A 24,919-nucleotide genomic window follows, 5' to 3' on the forward strand; every position below is an offset into this window, starting at 1 on the left:
GTAGTTGCTTTCGACGAAGCCAACAGAAGAGTCCTCGTGAAAAAGGGTCAGGAGAGAGAGAGAGAGAGAGAGAGAGAGAGAAAAGAGAGAGTGCTCACGCTTTTTTTGCACGCAGCACAACCCTATCATTAGGGCGTGAGCCTTATCTAAAGGGTCATAGGGCTGAGTACGACCTCGAGAGTCTCACAGAGTTTCACTCGGGTGTTGTTCGTCTCCTCCCGAATTCCAGGAGTCTCTTTGTGACCATACCAATACATATACAAAACACATACACGCATGCATCCTTCTAAATATTTCAAATGCACAATTTTGGCGGCAAAAATTCAAAAACAACATATATGTTAGGTTATATTTATACTTGTAACAATAAGGGGAGTCAAATTTTGACCGGCAAAAAATGTAATTCAAAATTTAGATGTGTTGCCGGTGCGAAACTTTTTCTGGTTTAATAAGATATCGTTTTTTTTTGCTTCCTTAAGTTTCGAAGAAATGGCTTTGATTAAGAAAAGCCGATAACAACCAGTTAATAGCCAGTGATTTTGTAAAAAAATTCTGCCTGTGAGATCTGTTTTTAGGATCAGTAAAAAATGAGTTTGTGAGTGAAAGAAAGAGATAGAATGGTCATTTTTAAACCAACTATTAAAACGTCTTTCCTTTCATTCGACGAAATCAAATCTTTCTTAATTGATTTATTGATTCTTAATCGAATTTGTTATTTTAGTTACTTGAGACGTGCTTTTTGAAAGATGAACGAGATTAGACACGAAAAAGAAAAATTTATAATAGAAGTAGGATAAAAAGGAAGAGAAGGTGAATAAGAAAAAAGCAATATTTTGTAAAGAAATTAAGAAATAGGCGACAGAGAAAGTTGAGGTGATTCTATAGGAAGAAGACGCATCCCAAAAGGATTGGTCCCCACGGAGAAGCTGTGGTCTGTGGTTAAGGCGGTACATATGGGCTCCTCTTTTTTACCATTCTTATTTTTGTATTTTTTTTTGTTATTTTTCTTTTCTGGGACCAACGATTAAATAAACCACCTAGCTGGCCAGTGTATTCACAGTGTGTTCACATTGTAGAAATATATTTCTAGACCTGCTATTAGTTAGTAGTACTATTTTAACTCTTGGAACTTTTGTATGAGAAAAAATATAGGATGAGTCAAACCAAAAAAAAAAAAAATAATAATAATAATTATAATAATATAAAGAAGGAAGAAGGAAGGCTCACAAGTTCGGGTCCACCCTTTTAAACACCGCTAATTCGCGACCAACTTCGGGCACTTTTATTTCTCTTTGCCTCCGTTTTTGTAAAAGAACAAAAAATGGGCTAGGTCAAAAGGAAAAAGATTCAAAAGAGTTTGAAGAAAAGATATTTATATTTTACTTTTATTTTTTTTTTTTAATTTTTTTTTGACATGGTGTAAATAGAGAAATGAATATAAATTGGATAGATTTATTTACATCAGTCGACTTTTACTACGGTCGATATGTTATCGACACAGTAAGCTACGTCACTGTACTACGTAGTTTATCAAACTTTCGGTGTCGCTATTGTTTCGTCGTATTTACTTAAAACAGTCTCTCATTTGATATTGCATCCATCAAGTGCTGCCATCTTGCGAATATAATAGTTTCTATTTCATTTAATATTTTAATATTTTATTATCGATATAGAAATGTTCAATTTAAAGATTTTAGAAATAGCGCCATTCGAGTTTGAACGAGTTCGACTAATCATTTTTCTCGTATCAATAAAGTCAATATAATATCTAAATTTAAATTTAATTGAACGAATGACAATTATTGGTAGTAAAAAAAAGATCAATAAAACAAAGTATCGATTTATTTGAATAAAATAAACGTCGTAGGGAAAAGTATATAGTGTATACAATTAGAGAAAGTAAAGATGAAATAAAAAAAAAGTGTTTTTTCTATTTCGTAAGTTTTCGAATTGGTTAGACAACGGAACACGTAAATCCTATGTGGCCCGTGCCTGGGTAACCACGGATTACGGGCTCATAATTCACCGCGACCTAAGACAGTGATTGTCAGTTTGTCTGGTCGTTACGTGAGGACCGAAAAACTTCTTCCAAGAGTTAGTTCAGTTGAATGAATCATTATTATCCAAGAGCTATGGCGATAATCGATTTTCTGAGGAATCATTTTTTTTTTTTTCATATTTATTTTTTGTCGACAGAGAACAGAAATGTAATTTTAATGGACGAAAATTTTTTTCCCGAATGAAAAAAAAAGCAAAACATCAACGATAAAAAAGTAAGGTTAGAAGTTAGAAGTAGTTGCTAAAAAGTATGTCTATAGAAAGAACGAGATAAAAAATGGGTAAGGGGGAAAAAAATATAGAATGTTCCTCTAAGGGTGTCTTCAGGTTTCTTTTCTTATATTTTTTTTATTTTTTTTGGTTGAACTATGCCAGTATATTCTTCGAAATAAGAAAAGAAAGTTTTGTAGAGAACATTTTGATTATTTATAAAAATTATGTGAGAAATGCGGAAATAGAATTATTATAAATAAATAATAATTTGTTCGAGTATTATATTAAACGAAAAGTAATCCATTGATATTTCATATTATTTAATTTAATTTAATTTTACGTAAATAAGAGCTAAGACAAAAATGACCGCCATTTGCAAATTTCATCATGTCCATCAAAATATTAATTTTTTAAATCAAAATAAATTATAATTTTTTTGTTAATTGTATCCCTATAATTAATAATTCGTATTATTTCATTTCCGCATTCGAAAACTTTGTATTAAGTTTAGGATAATTCAAAAATTCAATGTCTCATTTGTCTCGTATATTATTGCCAATTATTGCAAAATGGACGACACGCATAGTAGATTTGTACACAAATGTATTATACATTTTAACATTTTTATTTTATTTTCCAGGTTGTTTCAAAGTGGAAGAACGAGAACTACGAACAAGAATCAGAATAACAATAAAAATAAAAAGAGAAACAGAGGGGGATGATCGAATAAAGAAAGTACATGCAATATGATAGTAAACGTCCAACTAGGGTGGAAAAAGAAGAAGAAGAAGAAGAAGAAGAAGAAGAAGAAGAAGAAGGAATATAAGGAGGGGGAGGAGAAGGAGGAGGATAAGGAGGAAGTGCCGAATACGTAGAAGGAAGAGGTGGTTCTTGTAGAAGAGGTGGAAGAGGTGGAGAAAGAGGAGGTAAGAAAAGGCAAAGAGGGTTAGTTAGGCGCGTGGGGCCACGCGCGTTCCCACGCTTTCGAGAGAGGCATATCGCACCACAGCCCTCTCTTCTGTTTCGCTTCTTTCCCTACTATTCTCCTCTCACCCTTTCCTTTCCCTGCTGCCCCTTTTCTTCATCTTCTCTTTCTCTTCTTACTTTGCAAAAGGAGTCTCCTCCGTAGTCTGCTGCATGGCCAAGGCAACACAACGTGTTGTACTGGACCTTCTTACAGCACGTACACTAATACATACGTAAATTTTACACATTTATGCATACATGTATATACATATATATTTTATAGGTTAACTTGGTGTTTGTAACATCATTCTCTTTACAATCACACATATACACACACATACAGATAGATATGTGCATGTAAGTATTGTAAGTACTACGTACATATATTCCAACATATATATACATATATATACACATGTACATATATATATTGAAGTTTCTGTTCGGGTTCCTCCTGCTCTCCTCTTTCTTCATCGCCTAGCGTTGGCGGCGCGCTGACCTCTGACCTCCCATTACCGGCTCGACCGACCGACGCGACTCGACCCCCTACCCCCTACCCCCTACCCCTACCCCCTACCCCTACCCCCTAACCCCATACCCCCGTATCCCCTACGCCTACCTCTCTCTCTCTTTCTCTTTTCTTTCTCTCTCATACACGTATGTACTACATGTATAAATGCATACATATATGTTCATACGTATTCCCCCCTTTCTTCCCCTTCCCCACCCCCACTATTCAACGATCTTACCAAGGTATATACGATATTGTTGGTATGCGTCTATCTTTTTCTTTTTTTTGTTCTTTTTATGAATAAACGACAAAGCTCTCTTTATTTTCTACTTATCTAAAAGTATTTTTGTGTATAATATGTAGTTTACTTACGTATTATTACTTACTATACGTAATATAGTTTCTATTATATATATATGGTAATGGCGTGTAAATTCATTTGATAAATTTTATAGATTAGGTGTAAAGGTATAAGATCGAATTTTATTGGTTAAAGGATACGTTTTTACCCGTATTTGTATATAATGGTAATTTGTAAATGTAGATTAGAATTTATAGGTTAACTTTTTCAAGGACATGTCTTAACACTTAGGTTACAAAGAATATTGTATTACATTTGATTAATTATTTTTTTGGTTCAGAACTAAATAATTAACTAATAAATTAAAATAATTCAATGAAAATTGGGCCTTGAAGAGGTTAAGATTAAATAATTTAATATACTGTACATTCTGTGAAGTAATTTGAAATATTTGAAATATTTACAGTAGAAAAAAATGGGATGGGAGGGATGGGAAGTATATTATATATTTCTATAGGATGATGGATATGATGTAATTGGAAAAATCACATTATATCGTGATTACAACCGCGAATGATTTCTGTTTGTCCTCATTTACCGTCATTATCATCCGTTCTTCCAGGAGCCAACCGTAGAATCAGGCTTCGTTCCTGAGGCAATTTGAAGGCAACCTGGCGAATCCATTAGGAAGGATTTCTCGGAGGCGAAAGGGGCGTTAAAACGGGGCCCCGATGAGCAACGTCATCGAGGATCCGTTTCTTCTTTACTAACGATGCGACTTATTTTCAACAGCGTTCCAAGACAATCGTGTAAACTAACAATGAATTCTTGTAAATCCTAAGAAAGTCATTTACAACAATCTTAAGTGGATCCATTAGATGATTACTCAAACAAGAAAATGAAGAATTGTTAAATCCCATTATCGAAACAAAATAATTCAATGATCTACAATTTCAAATGTATTGGGTTGGAAGTAATTGCGGATTTTGTCAATAGGTAGCTTCTTAAAATTAGCAATGACTTAGTTGCTAACCCAATAATATAAAACTTATATTAATTATAAATTTAATAAAATAAAAAAATAAATTAATATTATTTATATAAATAATATTATTGTAATCATAATTTATAAATAATTAATAATATTTATTAATTATATAGACAAATATTATATACATATCCAAATATTATATATCGGATTCGCAAATAAATAATTGCGGATTTTGTCGATAGGTGGCTTTTTAAAATCAGCAATTATTTACTTGCTAACCCAATACAAATTTATTTGATGTACAAATTGAAAATATTTTCAGAAAAAAAAGGTTTGACAATTAGTTTAATTACAATTACTAACACGTTGTAGATTTTTCCAGGAAGAAATGAATAGAATAAAATAAAATAAATGTTACTCTTGGGGAGTCCTGGCTTCTCTACGTGCGCAAATGTTTCTCTTGTGAGGGTCCCTCCGTGGTAGTAGATAAAGAGGAAATAAGAGGTAAGAAGAGGGAGGGTACCATCGCCAAAGAAGAAGAGACGAAGCCGCACGGATATTCCCAAGAGCAAAAGCCTGCAACCGAGGTCACTCCTCCTCGTGGGAGGGCCCCCGGGCGCCGCATCGACTCCCCCCTTTGCCTCGACCCGCCGCAAACGAACGAAAAACAAGACTTTATGGGGGCTACATCGGCGAGCATATGCGCTCGCGTGCGCGCGCGCGCACGTGTTCGTACACCACTACACCACAAACAGCTTCTTTTTCTTATTGTTCTTATTATTATTATAAAAGAGATAGCTCCAAACGGGAAAGATTTTTATTTGATTAATTTTAAAGACAAAAATATTTTAATGTTTAATGGATGATGTTTGTGTGGGTTTTTTTTGTTCTAATAAACAGTATTTAAAATTAAGGTTTTATTCAGTTTTAAAGACAATAAGGGTCATTAAAATCGTGTAAACAAGTATTCTACTTAAACTTAGGTAGAGATGGCGAGAGTGAGTTACTCGAAGGGTTTTAAAGTGACTCGTAAAATGCGTAAACGTGAGCTCCGTTTTAACTCTCGGCACCTTCTTATTCACCTTTTACTTGGTAGTTTATACTCGTGCAAGGTGTGTCTACTAAGTATATACTTTTCTTAACGTTAAAATAGTATTACATTAGTTTCTTTTTTATTGTACTCTTCAATAAATATTTTATTCTTGTAAAATAAAAATTGTTTCGGTTTCTTTTCAAAAAGAAATTGGAATGCGATGAGTATCATTCCACATACGTGGAAATCGTAAATGGACAGTTGAAGAGGTAAATAATTGTTAGATACATAAGTTAGATACATTGTCAGGGAGTTAGGTACGGTATTCTTATGGGTATTGCTCCTTTTACGTAGGAGGGAAATAACGAGCGTAAGCCTCATTAGTACGAACTATAGACGACTACTCTCGCAGGTACGAGGATAATTAACGTGTTAAAGTCGGCTCGCCACGTCACCTTATCAGACCTTTTCTCGATTTAATTACGCGTACACGTGAGTAACCTTATAACGTTGCTACTTCGTACAACACTTTGCTTGGCAACCATTAGAAAGTAACATACAGTTAAATTTTTATTTTCTATGGTAATATTAAAAAAAAAAAAATGAAAGAAGATTCTCTAAAGATGTCTAACCTAACCTCTCGAAATATATTTGAGTTTAAAAGAAACAAAAATAAAAGAGAATTATAAAAAGGGTCAAGTCAAAACGTGTGCGATTCGTTAGACGAATTTCTCAGCTATTCTAAGCAGCTAACTCGAATGGAAATAGGAAAAAAAAGAATGGCTCTTTTTTTTTCTTAGTCGTTGTACAATGGATGCACACACGTCCTAACGATTATGGAGTCACACCCTATCGGTCCAGGGAAGAAGCTCGTTCGCATAGTTAGGGGAGTGAGAATCATATATATTTAAACGGGGTTTTTTTTTTCGGGACAGATCAGAAAAGTGGCAACAGGTGGTCAAAGCTACCGCTTTCAAGGGCGTAAAGCTTCCAACCTTTTGTCAATGAATATAACGAAGGGGAACGTCAATGGACGTTACGACCTATCTTATGTCCCGGTATAATAAAGAAAAGAATTGCGCCCCTTTTTTTGAGAAAAGAATGGGGCTGACAAAAGGGAAGAAACTATGAACTTTCATCATAAAAGACTTCGAAAAATGAGAAGACTCATCGATATAGTATATATGTATATAGAAAATATCTGTGGTGAAAAAATTGTGTGGCGTTTGGAATGAAGTAAAAAGAAAACTTACAAAAATAATACATTCAAATATCATTTCGATGACTCGTTCATTTGATTTTCTTATTTATTCTGACAATTTTAAGGTTAGAGTAGTAAGTTTATTTTTTGGAACGTTTTTTGGAATGTGAGGTTAGGTTATTTCCTATAAGAATGAGGAAAATAGGAGGTATATAATGTTTCAATAAATATTCTTGGCGTTATTTGTCATACGAAATGAAAACTGTCCGGCGCCTAACTTAAGTATAAAAATAATAAGAATAAGAATAAGAAGAAATCGCTATATGTAACCGTTGTTGAGCATTCGAAAAAGAGAGAGAGAGAGAAAGAGAGAGGGGTCCCACGCAGAGTCGATGATTAAAATTGTAAATATCTACGGGGCGACCCCCGGTGTTACGACCTTTGCGCGCCTTTGGCACCCCACCGGCTCACCCCATATATCAAAAGATATTAGATTATGGTAAGAGGCGCGCATTAACGAACGCGAAATCGCACGTATCTTTTTTACAAGTACATTTACAAACTTACACACACATATATGTATATATACAGTAGTGTGCAAAAGTTATTATTATATTTTGTATTAACAATTGAAATAAACAAAACTCTCCTTTGGATATAAGAGTGTAAGTAATAAATATTTAAATGAAAATAATTTAAAATGATCATTGATAATACATAATATTACTGTATAATAATTTGAAATATTTAACATAAAAGTATGATTATATATATATATATATATATATATATATATATATATATATATATATATATATATATATATATATATAATTTAAGATAATTGTATGATGAAACTTTTGCAAGTCACTGTATTTATGTTTAAGCTCAACACACATACACACACACACACACACACACAAAAGTTTATCGAGAGGTTACCCGTCTCGGTCGTGCCATTTTTCACGCACCCAGAGCAACGATGAATCCGATTTCTCTTCGGGAGCCAGGAACCTTCGAACTGGATGATCTACCGTAGCCGATCAATCGTTATCGGTCGATTACTTATCACTAAAAAAAAAAAAGATAAGTAAAAATATATCAAAAAATATAATAAGATTAAATATAATAAATAGGAATGGTCCTTTCTAGGAGAAGGAGGAAGAGGAAGAGGACCACCACCACTACTACAACTACAGCTACAACTAACATCAACACCACCAGCACCACCACCCCCTGGGTCGTAGTGGTCGCGACGTGGTCTTTTCTTGGTTGCATTGTCAGCAACAAGCGCAGCGTGGGTGTATCAACGGAGACAAGGGGAACGCTAGAACACGAGCGTGGTCCTCCACCTTCTCCTTCGGCAAGGTTCCTTCCCTCCTTCAGGAGTAATGCATGGGTTTTGTGTCGCGGCAGGCGGCACACTTTGTAACGACCGCGGGTCTTTTGACTCAATTAATCTTCGATATGACTATAGATACTCACGCATATACATACGCACATAACTATCTTTCATATATGTATGATTTTTTTTAATTTTATTTATTTAACTATTTTTGTATTTTTTTTTAATCCTTTTTTTTAAACTTATTCACCATACAACAAAACAAATGAGGACGGCCCGTTCGTATTGTCGACACTATCCAACTAATGTAAGTCCCTCCCTCTCCCCCTCCCCTCCCCCCTCCTCCCTAGCCCCTCCTCTTCCTTTATTTTTGATTATTATTTTTTTGTTGGAGGAATTTTACTTTATATATTGTTGGCCCTACTGCTGAGAGTGCAGATATACTCGGAAATAAAGTGTCGTGCTGCGTGCTGCTTACAGATTTCACCATAAAGTAATCCTCATCACCATCCCCTCTCCCCATCTCTATCTGCCTACTCCCTCACTTTTTCTCTCCATATCTGTATATTTAAAGTAAATGATATGTAATAATATTCTTTGATATTTCATAGTGATAATTTGAGATTGTCAACGATCGTACGGGGGTTAAACGTTCTCATCGAGATGAGTTCAAAGTTTCAAACATTCAGAAAAGTATAATAATTATTTTTTGCAAAAAAAATTGAAACAATTTAGATGTAAAAATAGAAGAGGAACTTTGTATTTATCTATTTTTCGTTGGTATTACATTTTTGTTACATTAATTTCATTCGTTTGATTTCTGTTCTCAAACAGATCTCTTTCAGATCTCTCTCTTCAGATTTCTATTCTGTGAATGAAAACAAATTAATTAAATTTAAAGTAATATAATAATTTATTAATATAATACTTACTTTACTTTTTTTACTTAATAATAGTATAAAATACTTACTTCAAAATAATATAATACTTAATAATATAATACTTTACCCTTTTTATAAATTTCTATCAAATCAACAAAATTAAATTCAAAATAATGTAATACTCTTTCTGTGTCAACTGATCAACATTATAAATATGATTTTGTTAAAAGATTGGAAATTGATGCTATTGATCATCATCATCATCATCGCAAATTTGAAGAAAAGGATAGGACAGTTAGAAAAAGAGTGAGAAAGAATGAGTCGTGAACATGCGAATTCGTAGATAGATAAAAGGAGGAGAAGGAGGGTGGAGGGTGTAGCATAAAAGGAGGAGGAGGAGGAGGAGGAGGAGGGGTGTCCGTCAGAAGGCGGCTTCGAACCGGCTCATTACCAGCAATTGTGGTCGAACGGCACCCCGCGATGCAACAGTCTGCCGTCGCTTATGGTGAGATACCTAAGAAACCCGCCATGAGGTTTTTCTCTACTGGACTCTCACACGACGTCCTTTTCGTCGTCTCAAACTTCTACTACCATCACCATCATCATCATCATCATCATCATCATCATCATCATCATCATCATCATCATCATCATCATCGTCGTCGTCGTCGTCATCTTCGTAGTCGTCGTCACTACTACTACTACTACTACTACTACTACTACTACTACTACTATTATCATCAAACTTTGATGTTCGTAGAAGAAGTATAGTCATTGGTGTTACCGATGGTTCACCATAAGTGCGAGTCGAAGACGACAACGGAATTTAATTGCTCGATCAATCATTATTCTTGTCAGACATCGATAGCCACCGATTTCATACACCACCAACCCATAGTTCGTCGTCGCATCATTTATCCAATGTATTAACTTGATTTTTATTTTTATTTTATTTGCACCATGTTTATACTTGTGCGTATCGTCTTTTATTATCATTTTATTTTCATTTTTTTGTATCGTACAACATATGATCAATGTTCTTAAATACCTAATGCAAAACATATTGTGTATAATCTTCTATTGTTCGTATCTATCTTCGAACACGCGACGTTCGAAGTTCTTAAAATACAAATGCAACATCCTGTTTTGTGTATCTTTACATTTAATTTTTTTTTTTTAACATTCCAACCGTCTTTTCTATTTCTATTTTACGTACAATTAACGATCATGGTTTATCTATCTATATATCTATATATCTATCTATCTATCTATCTATACAACACATTACATATATTCTATTCACATGAGATCATTTGAAAGCATTTATTAGTACTTCCGATTTTGTAAATGTTCATGGATGTTTCTGAACATAATTTGGTCGTGACATTGATCTCATGTTAATTTCACGATCGGTAACCCTTTAAAACGTTTAACTGGTACGGGGACGGTACCCTTTGATGATCAGAGACTAGATCACACCGTAGAACGGGGCTCGGCCCACGCGTGCAAATAAACGACGAATGAATGAGAGAGAGAGAGAAATAACAAAAAAAAAATAAAGAATACAAAAATCAAGTATAAAGAATGAAAGAAAGAATGAAAGAATGAAATAAAGAACGAATAAAAGAAACTGAGACAGCATCAAGAAGACAAAACGAACCACACTTGTGTGAGACTTTTATGATCATTCTCCTCGGTCTCTCAGCTCGCGTCATTAGTTGGTAAGTGGTGTTGTTGGTTCGTCGTATCAACGATGAAACGATGGACAGACGGACGGATGAACAACCTAAACCAGAACGTTAGAAAAGAAGAATGTTACTTTTTTTTTTCTTTTCTTTTCAAAGTGTGTATTCTCATTCTTTTATTATTCCATCTTTCTACGAAACAATCTGTTATACAGCGGTATCTTTGCTGCATTTACATACATACATACATATATGTATATATAAAAATTCAGTGACACATTTTTGGTTTCCAATGAATTTCCAAATTATTGACAATTAATTTTAATTAAATTGTTTTGTATTTTGTATGTGATTTTTTTTCAACTTATTTATAGGATAGGTTTTTATCGCGTTTATTTTGTATTTTTTATTGTTAATTTAAGGATTTATTATTTAGAGGTTATCTAGGTCTCTAGATACTCTAAAATTTCAATAGATAGCGCTGTATTACAATTCCATTATTTTACGTTTTTTTTTTCAGAGTTACATATGACATAACTTAATTTTGTTTTTTTTAAATATTTTTTCGGGTATTATTATTTTATGTATTTTATTGTAATTGTAGTATTATTTTGTGTGTTGTATTATAATTTACTAAATAGTTTAGAATTATATTAAATTAATATTTTATAAAATAAACCCACAGCAATGCGTGGCCATATATGAATGGCAAAATTTATTTATATTTTTGAGTAATTCTCAAGTCAAATCATGAAGTCAATTTATAAAACTAGCAAAGTATAAAAATTAAAAAAAAAAAACAAAAGTGTGAGTGAAATGTGTAAACATGAGTGTGTGCTGTAATAGGTGAGTGGGTGTTTTACATGTGTGTTTGTCCCGTAACTTGGTTTCCATTTGGTCGCGAAATAGAAAAGGAACCAGACGATGAGATTCTTTCGAAGGAGGTAGAAAATAGAGGAGGAGGAGGAGGAGGAGGAGGAGGAGGAGGAGGAGGAGGAGGTGAGGGAGAGAGTTTAGGCGGGGGTGGAGGAAAGATTCGTCGCGGAGTGCGGTTTTGAACGAAGCCAATTATTAAACGCGAGAAACTCGAGAAGAAAAGAACCCTGGTGGATTGGGGAGAGAGAGCTTGAGAAAAAGAGGGGAAGGTTTTGGTTGGCTTTTGGTCTCCAAAAAAAAAAAAAAATAAAAAAGGAAGAAAAAAAGAAAATCGGAGAGTTAGTCAAAGGAAGTTAATTTTTTTGTTCTCCTTCTCTCACATTCTCACAATATTTCAGCTATTTATTATTGGGTCAATATTTATATAAAAAAAAAATTAAAAAAAATATATATAAAATAGACTAAATCATATATTCAGTGTTTTTAAATAATAATATATATTTTATTCGATTAATTAACAATTATTTTAATACACTGTACTTGTGTTACAACAAAATTTGACCTTCGCAGTCGTCACTGCGCATGCGCGATAAAATAATTAGGTTAGAATGCTAAAAAATGTTAAAAAAGAACGTTTTAATCATAAATTCTCTTTATTAGGAATATTATTACCGTTGTACACATGCGTAGTGTTCAGAAAGTCATCTTGACAACATTGAATAATAGAATTTTGACAGAGGACAACGTACCAGTCTGAAGGTGAATTCCGAGAAAGACGGTACTCCGATCATATACTTGGTGTTTTTAAACAATATTACACACTCCTTTCGATTAATTAACAATTATTTTAATACTTTAATATTAGTAACTTAACTTTATGTTATAATTAAGATTATTTAAACATTTTCGAACTATTTACAATTTTTTATTAACAATTTCCAACTCATTTGAGAATTTTTATACAAACATATTTTATAATAATTTTATAGGTATTTTCAACACACATTTAAATAACTGTATATAATTAATTATTTTTTTTTTTTACAGAACAATACGAATTTAATTTTTATCACGTACAAGAACCCTCCCCTCCCCAAAAAAAGAAAAAATTTCATAAACTTTCAACAGCCACCTCCCCCTAATCTCACTCACCCTCTGTGCGTTTCATTTATTAGATTTTTTTTTTTTGTTTAATTTTATTTCTCACGAAGGCACACGGAGTTCATACAATGAAGAAAATAAAAGAAAGGATCAAGAAGTAGAAGAAGAAGAAGAAGAAGAAGAAGAAGAAGAAGAAGAAGAAGAAGAAGAAGAAGAAGGGACAGTGTACGGTGGGACAGTCGTTTCTTTTCTTTGACCCTGAACATCCGTCCTCGTGTCCGACATTGTGCTCGCGGCACATTAATTGTCTCTTTGAAACTTGATGACCTCTTCGCACCGGGTTACGAGTCTTAACCCTTTTCCCACTATTCTTTCTCTTTCTGTTTCATTTCTTTTTGACTCTTGTGTGCATATTCATTCTCCTCCTCCTCCTCCTCCTCCTTTTCTTCTTCTTCTTCTTCGAGAAGATAGAACCATCAAACAAATCATTTTCAAAATGTCCTAATTAAACGTTCTTGTTGAAACGTGAGAAAATCTCCATTGATTTCTTAAAAAAAGAAAAGAAAAGAAAAACAAATGGTAACGTTTAATCATTTGATGAATTCAATGAGTGTGAGGGTAATTATTAATTATTTATTAACCCATTCGAGACTACTATTTCTTTTTAACATGCTTCAAGGAGCCATTTTGTTTTTTGTTTTATTATATTGTCAATTTTATAATACTAAATTTTGTTTTTTTATACTTTAAAGATAATATTTATATAAAAAATACTTTCAATAAAGTACTTTTTTGACTAAGGTATTCCTTGAAAGAATACTTTGCTCAAAATAGTACTTTACTCGTAATAATATTCGTCAAAAGAATACTTCATTCAAAATAATTGATAATTGTTAAATTGATTGCATATACACGGTATGCAAATGGTTTCGAATGAGTTAATTTAGAAATTTAGGTTAAAAGAAAAGATGTTAGAAAAAAAATAGGGGTTAATAATCTTTTTTTTAGGTTAGAATGTTGTATCGTACGATATAGATAGTAATTTCGTCAAATTTGTTAACAGATAAGTGAAAATAGTATTCAAAGTGATGGTAGAAGAAAATAGTAGTGGTGGTAGTAGTAAGATGAGAGAGATCATGTTTCCAGCGGGTGATCAGGTCGTGGGTGATTTCAAAAGGAAAAGGATGCTCGCTGAATTACGAGCGATATCGAGAAGGAAAGGGTTCCAACCGATATAATTAAAGAGACCTTCTTCTCTCATCCACCTTAAGCTATACCTTTCTCTCTCTCTCTCTCTTTCTATTTTTATTTTTCTTTCTTTCTGTGGTGTCTTCTCGTGGTGGAATCCAAATTTTATGTCGGGGTATCATAAAAGCGCGTGACGGCAGAAGAAATAGGACGGCAGCGGCTTTTTTCTTACCAACTCTCTTTCTCTTTCTTTCTTTTCTCTCTCTCTCTCTCTCTCTCTCTCTCTCTCTCTCTCTGTGTTGTTGTATATATGTTAAAGGCTATCTCACATCGCAACGCGGTGCTATAGTTTTGGATAGTCATCGGATAACAAGTGTAATAAAGATTATAACCTCCCCTTTTCGTTGTTTGTTGATTAGCGAATGATCACGTGGATGTTTGTGAAAGAATCAAACGATTGCTTGTTTTTTCATTTTTTTTTTATTATCATTTAATTTTTAAATTTCGAAACAGTTTATTCAAAAATAGAGGTTACTTTATATGAATAAAATTTAGTGTCATGTTGTTGGTTTCCAATGAACTTCGAAATTATTGAACTGATCTTTGAAATTTATATTTTATTTTGTGTATTTTTTATAGGTTAGTTTTTATCGCTATTAATTGTATTTTTTATTGATTATTTAAAGATTTGTTATTTATAGGTTATCTAGGTTTCAAGATACTGTAAGTTTTCAATAGACTGCGCTGTATTATAATTCAATTATTTCAATTTAGATACGACATAACCTTACTTTTTCTATTTTTTCGTGAATTATTATTTTATATATGTGATTCTAATTATGGTATTATTTATATATTAAAAATTAATATTATTTTATACCTAATTTGAATTTCCAACAATTATTATTGAATATTAATTTAAATACATTAAATAGTTTAGAATTATATTAAACTCATAGCAACACGTGACCAAAGTATCCTAATTATTAATACAATAATTTTTATAATATTATACAATAATAATTTTAGATGAAAAAATTACAAACCCCCTCCATTTTTGAACAAAAAAATAATTTTGAAAATAACTATATGAGAAAGAAAAAAGAAAAAGAAAGACAGAGAAGGTAGGAATGGGATGGGGTTGAAAGTTGTTGAGGGAGTAGGGATAAAGAAGCAAAATGTAGATGAGTAATATGGGTTCCTCTCTGACCTCTCGACGACGACGACGACGAATACGACGGCCAAAAAGGCACAGACGAGGGTGTCGCGATACCCCGCTGTGCGTTGATGGTCTCATCTAGCCTAGACGACCTCGGGAATTCACCGGTAATTACCTTTTCTTCGTTGGGCTGACGCCAACGGGGTTTACACTCGCGTAACAGGACGACCCTGGTCTTCCAACGTTCGCGGCGCGATAAACAAATCCTCATTCTTCCAACACTGGGTTCTCACATATTTTCATTTATTTATTTATTTTTGGATCTGGGGATGATTTTGCGACGAGAATTTTTCTACCCACCCCCATATCTACCTTAATTTTAAATGTTTGTTTTTTAATTCCTGGCATGTGTAACCAAAGGTCGTAGTTGGGGAAGGCATGGGTGCAGGGGGAGGGATAGAACGAATGAAAAAAAAAATAAAAGTTACTTTTTCTTATTTTTTTTTTAGAAAGAAAGGAAGAATGATAGAAAAAAAAAGGAAAACACATATATATATAGAACGAATGTGAAAGAAAGAATGGTTAAGAAGAGGGAGTTAGGTGCTAAATAATTTCTGTTTCAGAGAATAAAGGAACGGAGAGAGAAAAAAAAATACGGCGATCCGCTATCTTCGATTCCTTTCTATGGGGGCTACCTAACCACCACACTAGTATATCCCCATATGACGTGGATATAAGTTACGAGCGCTGGAATAATTACACGCTTTGGGATCGAACTCAGCAGAGAGAGGAGGAGAATAAGTCGCGGTCAAAGAGAGAGAGAAAGAGAAAACGAGCGGAAGGCAAAAGACAATTTTACACAGCGGGGTATCTCGGTGGATATCCTATAGGTGGAGACCCGGTGGCAACCTTCTCTTCTGCCAACTATTTGTGTGCCACACTGAACAAAATTGACAGCTCCAGGGATGAAGGGGGCTTGACCATTGAAGTTCTCTTTTTTTTTTTTTTTAAAGAAAGATCAGAGAACAAACTGCCGATAATATCATTTTAATGGGTGTACGTTAATTATATTTATCGTTTTAATTTAAGGACAACAAAAAATAGGTTATGTTAACCTTTTAGGCACTGCTTAGGTGTTCCTCTGTACGGTAGGGTTCAACAGATAATGCCGTTCTCTATGCGAGTCAATTGAAATGAAGTATTTCATGATTAAATAATTAATTATCTTTAAAATATATTGCATATACTTTAACTTTAATAATTAATAATACAATTAGGTATGATCTCGTATTTTAAAAGATGTCATCCGCGATAGCCACTATAGTGGGGCATAGAGTAATCAATAAAGATTGGTAGTTTAACACGATTATCTTGAAACAATGTTACAAACGTATCAGAATTTGTTCAACCGTGAAGATATACATTAATGTTTAGTTTAAGTTTCAAGTATACTTTTTATCGTAATAATTTATGAACAAGGAGCATGCGGATTCACCTGTCTGTTATCTGCGTAACACTTAGCAGCTACGCCTCCTCTAACTTGTTTCTACTTATGTGTGTGGTGTGAGTAATGACGTCTGTCAAATGGGAAGAAGCTTGGAATCATTCTCGTGGGATGTATAATTGTAGGTAGGCATAATATGTTCTTGTTACTTTGTGTTCGCATTTAAACTGAGAAGTACAATTTTTACAGTGTTACTTGTTGTTAGATGTAATTGGGTTGAAGGATTAAATCTGAGTTGTTAACGATAAATAATTGCGTTTACTGTTAGGAATTTTCAATGAACATTTGAGAATCATTAAAACACAAACTTGTAGATTTATTTGAACAATAGGAAATTTATCACAGACAACTATGAGTATGATGGTGTATCATGGAACGTTGCTTTATGTAAATCAGTCGCAGGGCGTAATTGGCACCGAACGAAGAAGGTAATTACCAAAATCGTGCGCCAGAGGCCCCTAGGTCCCAAGAGTCCCATCAGCGCTCAGCAGGATATCGCGACACCCTCGCCCTCTCTCAGCTGCTTTCTTTTCTTTTTTCTTTTTTCTTTTTTCTTTTTTCTTCCACGAACGTATCTCCAACACGGATACCAGCACCGGACCATAAGGTATTATTCATTCGGGACCCGATAGATGACTACCTGCTTGATTATCCTTAGCTGCGCGAATGCGTATCTTCTTCTACTCCTTTACTCTCGAAAAAATCTTATTTTTTATAAGCTATATATATATATATATATATATATATATATATATATAGTATCTTTTAGGTTATATTTGTTCTATTAAAACTTGTTGCATATCATTTGTTTGAGGTCAATCATTGTACTCAGTAGACAATAATTTTAATTTATAAGATTAAATATTGAACCCATAAGATTAGAATTGTCTTTAACAATATTTTTTTCTGAACACAATGTCAGAATTTTTCTTATTATCTCAAATCCCTAAATCATTTCAACTTCTTTCATAAATTCGAAAGATTATTAATCATCCTAGGATTTCCCAAACGAGCCAAAAAGATCAACTTTGTTGAGATGCTTAAAGTGCTGCCGTCGTTGACGTTATTGTGTTCCCTTATTTTTTTTTATATTATATTAAATATTATATATATATATGGCTATACTAAAGGAGGGGTCTTTCTCAGGTAGCGAAAAAAATTTGTTGGGACCTTTCCACCGTAGGTCTAATATTTTCGAGAACGGTACTAGGAGAATAATGCTCAACTACAACGAAGAAGATGACGACGAGTGGGTCCACCTTCTGTCTTTTCTCACCAAAAGAATTTCTTTAGCTTTAGTCGATTTGTTCATTCGTTGTAGGCGGAGTTCGAAGTTCCAACTCCAGCTCCCGCGCTATTCATTTTGCTGCCTCCGAGAGAATGGGAGAATTAATAAGTGACATCTCATGGAGAAAAAGGTTTTACGCGTTGGGCGACGACGATGAAGGGCCTGTTTCTTCTGTTCTTCTTCTTCTTCATCTTCTTCATCTGTAGCTTTCTTTGGTCCTGTGCCGCTTTCTTGCGTTGTCTTCTTCTTCTTCTTCTAGTTGCCTTTTGTTAAAATGTCTTCTTCTCATAGAACGCAAGTGTTAACACAATGAAGTTCCTGATAAAATATTTTCATAAGTATGCTATAGAATCTTCTCTCAGGGATTTTTCATCTAATTCCCAAGTTATATTTGAACATATGAGAAGAAAATATTCTAATTCAACCCTATCCGTGATACATCTGGTTTGTTTTAAATTTCGTTGTTTCAACAAAATCATCTTTATAAAAATCTAATCTATACTAATATTAAAAAGGATTGATAATTTCTATCTAAGAAGATCTAATACTTTGTATACAATAATTAAATTTTTTGGCAGGATAATTATACATATTTGAGGTTAGGATTTTTAATGCAACCTATGCAACCAATTAAACAAAAAAAGAACCTAATACTTTGTACACATATAATTAATTGAACGTGATATAATATAATCAAATTTGTTGGGGGATAATTACACAATATAATAATACATATTTGAGGTTAGGATTTGTAACTTAACCTATGCAACCAATTAAAACAAAATACTTGATACTGGTATAGTTAAAAATACGTTGTACCAGTTTCATCATAAAACCTAATACTTTGTATAAACAATTTGGTATTAAAGGAAAATGAAGAAGAAAAAAAAAGAAAGAAAGGTAAAGAATACAAGCGTCATTTCCCACGAGGATACACGAGCGATCATCAATGTGGAAAGGAAGGTGCTGCATGACGAATGAGAGCGCAGCCAATTTAGATGCATAGAGGTCGAGCACCCAGGGTCGACCTGTCGTGTCTCGTTCCAACATAAACCTACGTATTCTTGATCGTACAAGAAGAGAAACCAACCAACCAACTAACCAACCGATGGATGGATCGATCGATCGATCGATAGATAGATCGATAGATCGTAACGAGAGGACGATCGATGGTTGTACCTCAATTCTTTTCCTCATATTCTGGTTTGCACATGCAAACTGCATTTCTTTTTTAAAAGTTTGACGGAAAAATACAACAGAAGAAGATGAGAAGGAGAAGGTGGGGGTTGGGGGATATCAAACGTAAGATTCATTTCATTTTCACTTCTTCCGATCGGACGTCGTTTTACCTGGATATCGTCCTGGGTGGCACGATACGTAATTACCATCGAGAGTAGGCTCGTCCGGCGATTGGCCGATCAAAACGATCTTCGTGATGACGAAGGACGAAAGAAAGGCTCCTGGTGCGCCGTTCCAACCTTTCTCTCTCTGTCTTTTTCTTTCTTTCATTCGAACAGTATTCGTGCGCCAAGAAGAAGATTCGGAAAGGGTAGTGGTGGTTGTGGTGGTGGAGTAGTGGGGTTAGTAGAGGTTAGAAGGGGGGGTAGCACATTGCGTCTTCATTATGAATCCGAAAAATCACGCAAATTGATAACGGCATCCGAAGGCTGCTGTATAGGTCCTCGTAAGACTCTAAAGAGGCCTCACCTCCACCCCGTCCCAGCGGGATGTCTTCGAGCACGAAATAAGAAGCGACCACTTTTTCTCTTTCTCTTTTCCTTACCCTTTTAACAGTCTCCCTTTAACGATACGTTCGTTACATCGTTGAAAGTTACACATCTTTTTCATTTTTTATTTTTCTAATCAGAAAAGGACACCAAGCATGTTGGAAAGATGAGACGGACAATGAGAAAGTTTACACGGACGTTGAACAAAAGATTCAAGAGAACAGAGAGAGAGAGAGAGAGAGAGAGAGAGAGAATATGTCTATATATATAGCGATATCATAAATCTTGACGCATCTCTTGGGATCTTAAAAGGGCTCCGACGTCGTTACGGTACAGTCATAAACGATTTCGCTTTTAAGAAAGTGTGTCAGCATTACGCAAAATCGATAACGTTTAAAGAAGCCTTAGCACGTAACCTGCCGTAGTAGACAACAACACACATCCTTAAAATGTGTCTCTCTGTTAAACAAGAAAGAAAAAGAGAAAGAAATATATAAAGGAAGAAATAAAGAAAGAGATGAGTGAATGAGTGAGAGGGAAAGAGAGGACACACCTTTGCTTCAACTCAGCGGGGTGTCCGAAACACGAATCGGTCTCTTCTCTTCTATTTTTCCTTCCTCCACCTCCTCCACCTCCACCTCCTTTGGCATAGCAATCGTTCGTCCTGCAGCACCTCCTTTCTACGATCGGGGCCGACTGTCGAGGTGCTTTCGAGAGATGTTGGTTCATTATTCGAAATAGTATCTGAGGAAGGTAACAGAGGATGTGGGGAGGAAAGGGACTGAGGAAAGAGGGAGAGAAGGATAGTCATGATCGTTGTTGGTTGCATCGGTGGAGGTTCCTCCTCGTGAAATCCCGTAGGAACGGGAAGAAGATGGGTTGGATAGTCTGGAAGCTCGCGCACACACGCCCTCATCCTCACCCTTTCTCTCTCTCTCTCTTTTTCTCTCTTGGTCAGCCCTTTACCATGCTGCCAGCCTGACCGGTGGAAGATTCATAAATTATTTCAGGAAAAAAGGAGGAAAAGTATTTCCAATTACAGTTTTTTGTGAAGGGTTGCCGCGGGCCACGCGGCAGGGGGTCCGCTTAATGGCGACCCGCGCTCACCGCCCCTCCCTACCTCACTCTCTTCCTCCCTTCTTCTTCTTCTTTCTCTTTTTCTTCTTTCTATGCATCTTCTCCATTGCAAGACAAGTATCCTCTAAGAGACTTCAACGCCACCAACGCGATATTCTCATTCGGTTAATTTTTTTTTTTTATTTGGTTTAATTCTTCTTTTAGTTACGAAAAAAAGAAATGTTAAAAATTTGGATACAAATAAAAAGATAGATAGAGGAATTAAGGATCGATGAAATTACAGTCTACCTAGACTTACACCCATTGCGAATTCTCGACCCGAACCTTGATCTTTCGGCACCCTTTTTCGATTGAGGATCCCTCCCCCCTTACTCTCCTCTCCCTTTCTATATCCTAGCAACAAATTCCTCTTCTTCGTGTTAAAGAATTCCAATCCTTTTTTAAATGGTGTATTAAATGTACTGAATTTGATAACAATGATAGAATAATTAATGAATAATTCTAAACGAATTCAAACAAAGTTATGCAGACCACACAATCACACATCTACACACATGTATATGTACATAAATACATAAACTAATATATATTTTTACTTACAAGATCCCCGTTGCTTTCAGGTTTACGAACGTCTATACTTTACGTGACATTTTGGAATGAATATGGCCGTCTTGTTTGTTGGTTGCTTACTTTCGAGGATGAGGACGAGGACAAACGAAAGAAGGAACGAACGTATGTAGGATGCGGGTCCACGTACATATTTTCGGGAGAACGCCACATGGTCCTGGACATGTATCGCCGTGGGCAACAATATTCATAACTAATAGATCGGCGGTCCGTGGGTGACAGAGCAATACGTCCTGCGTTTCGATGTTCCTTAGTTGGTGAAAGAGAAACACAAATAAAGAACTAAAGAAAAGAGAGAGAGAGAGAGAGAGAGAGAGAGAGAGAGAGAGAGCCAGGTCGTGGCCGGAGCCCATCGTTGGGTTCGGTTTGGCTTACACGGGTAAAGCATTCCTGGAAGTTCCTCTCAACATCGAACGATCTCTTGCGCGTGGCCAAACGCTCAGAATCGTCCTCTTCCTGTCTATTTTTTCCCCAGCCCTCCCCTTCTAACCCCGTTCCCAGTCTTTCCTGTCGCTAAAAGAAGAAGAGAGGAAACTTTTATTTGACTTTCGCAAGATGTCCGTATTGGTTTTTAAGTATGACGTTGGTCACGTTATGTATCAAGGCTGACCCCCGACCTTTGAAGATGAGAAAAGAAGAAGAAGAGGAAGATAAAAAAAATATAAAAGAAACAAACTATGTAGTTGAGTCAGAGTCTCTACAGGATGTGTATGAGAAAATCAAGGACTAATTATTGATTCGTTATTATCTCTCTCTGAATTGGTTTGTTTTTTTATTTTTCCTCAATTCACCATCTCATTTACGTTTTATTAACGTTCATTCTTTACACCTTGCACTATGGTTTACGTACTTAAAAAAAAAAAAGCATACCTGGTGTCACCGTTTGTTCCTGCATTCCTTCGAGAACGGGTAGATTTCGTTTAAAAAAAAAGGAAAGGAAAAAAAAAGGTTAGGCCGTTGCTTTTGGGTTGGCTACTTTTCGGCTACCTTCTTCTTCGCGCGTTAACCTGCCGAACCGGGAGGAGGCCTTTTTCTCACAGCAATAAACCAAGAAGTAACTACTGACATTCGTGCACAGCAACACCAACAACAAAATCAACCTCACCGGAATTAATAATAATAGCAAGGGAACGAGAGTAAGCGAAGGAAAAAAGAAAAATAAGAAAAAGGGGTTCCTTTCGAGTAACATAGTAAATGCCGTTGCTAACTGGAATTATCCCGTGGGCTACACGGTAAAAGTACCCCAAAAAAAGTCAAAGCTAAAGTAAAAAGAAAAAATGGGTAATGGCGGTAAAAACCTATTAAATGATACGTTTTGAAGAAGAAGAAGAAGTAGAATTCAACGGAAGTAAAAAGAATTCCAAGCAAAAACGTAAAAGAACCATTCGAACAGATTTTTCTGGTTAAAAAAAAGAGAAACCAGGTAGGGTGGTCAAAGTCTGTTCTGTGTTTAAAAAAAAAGTTCTTATTAGAAGAAGAAGAAGAAAAAAAAATATCTAACAACGTTGGACTCTATCAAGCTTCCATTGTACGCGAAAGATGATCATTGGATGATCCCCATCCATGAAAGTTGTACAGACGATCGATCAAAGAAACGTCTCAGGGATCCTCTTCTGGTATGAGGATGCATGCAGCTGTCGATAAAATTGTGTGGTCACTCTCGATGAACTCGAATTAGGAGGAGGATCGGGTTCGTCAGGGTGGTTGTAGAGAACGAGGTGTATGAAGAAGAAGAAGAAGAGGAAGAAGAAGAAGAAGAAGAAGAAGAAGAAGAAGAAGAAGAAGAAGAAGAAGAAGAAGAAGAAGAAGAAGAAGAAGAAGAAGAAGAAGAAGAAGAAGAGGAAGAAGAAGAGGAAGAAGAAGAAGAAGAGGAAGAAGAAGAGGAAGAAGAAGAAGGAGAAGAGGAAGAAAAAGAGGAAGAAGAAGAAGAAGGGAACAGCCAAGAGGAAGAATTATGAGATAAAGAAGAAGAAGAAGAAGGAGAGGAAGAAGAAAAAGAGAAGGGGATGGCAAGACGCCCCCCGTCGCGACGCCGCAGCCTAATCATTCTTTAAACGTGCATAAACAAGTCTCCTAGCTGGCAATCGGGGGATATGGTGTATGACTAATGTCATTCCTGAACTGACCAAATTCTCTTCTGCTCCACCTCCAGCAAAAAAAAATCATATACCCTTTGCTTCTTTATTCCTCCTCCTCCTACTCCTCCTCTTCCTCACCCAATAAGCCCTTCATCGGCACTTGCGGTCTGTCTCATCCTACGTTGTGTTTCTTTCGTTATGTTTCGTTAGATAACCTCGAAACACGTTTCAAAATTAAAATAAGAACAAAAAGATAGAAAGAAAGAATAATAAATAATAGGTGGGGGGAGGGGAGGGGAGGAGGGAATAGAAAAAAATAAAAAGAAATAGAAAGAAAAAAAGGATGATCGTAAGTGTATAAAATTGAAGAGGGGGTGGTTGGGAAAGTGGTTGAAGAGAGAAAGATAGATAGATAGATAGGAAAAGGGTATAGGAGGAGGAAGGGGATAAGGGCTCGGACTGAGGTAAATCTAAAATGCAAATATAGTCAACAAATCACTATCGGTGACAGGTATATGCTTACTTTTAAAAAAGAGTAAAGAAGGAGAGAAAAAGTCAGCGAAGGGAGGAGACCCCCCGCCAGGGGTTTCGAGGGTAACTCCAGGTCCACCTAAGGCGAGTTTACACCGCATGCGGTCAACGCCTGTTGATGCGTCCCGCTTAGTTTGCTTCCTCGCATGTCGGCTCCTGATACGTTTGAGGATACACACGGGTGCCGCTAAATTATTCCAAAATCAACGTTTTCCATCGAATCATTCCTCTTTTTTTTTGTCCAAACGGTAGGTAGGTTGGTGGGTAGGAAAATAAGTAAAAGTTTGGAACATAACGTCAACTAAAAGATTAGGTTTGTTTTATTATATCTTATCGTGACGATCAGGGTGCTGTTGAGGTTAACTATTACTAATTGTTATATTGGGTTGGCAACTAAGTGATTGCGGATTTGGTCGATAGATGGCTTTTTAAAATCAGCAATGACTTAGTTGCCAATCCCAATAGTTATTTTCTTGGAAAAGGAGGGGTTTAACCAAAAAGATTAGAAGTAAGTGTTAAAATTTGTAGTAGTAATTTTGATTAGGTGGTAAAAATGCACATACGGTATAAAGAAAAGC

At 35.2% G+C, this 24,919-nt stretch overlaps 1 long non-coding RNA gene across 1 annotated transcript; it reads left to right on the plus strand.

Moving 5' to 3' along the window:
• Window positions 1–1,654: 1,654 nt before the first annotated feature.
• On the plus strand, window positions 1,655–6,144 carry LOC149033496 (uncharacterized). Its single transcript, XR_016178463.1, has 3 exons — window positions 1,655–2,094; window positions 2,912–3,197; window positions 4,672–6,144. It is a non-coding gene; the product is annotated as an uncharacterized LOC149033496 (long non-coding RNA).
• The last annotated feature ends 18,775 nt before the right edge of the window (window positions 6,145–24,919 follow it).

This window comes from Polistes dominula, unplaced genomic scaffold (assembly GCF_049000335.1).
Source record: "Polistes dominula isolate Pdom_NZ unplaced genomic scaffold, Pdom_raw_medaka contig_373, whole genome shotgun sequence".
Classification (NCBI taxonomy): Eukaryota; Metazoa; Arthropoda; class Insecta; order Hymenoptera; family Vespidae; genus Polistes; species Polistes dominula.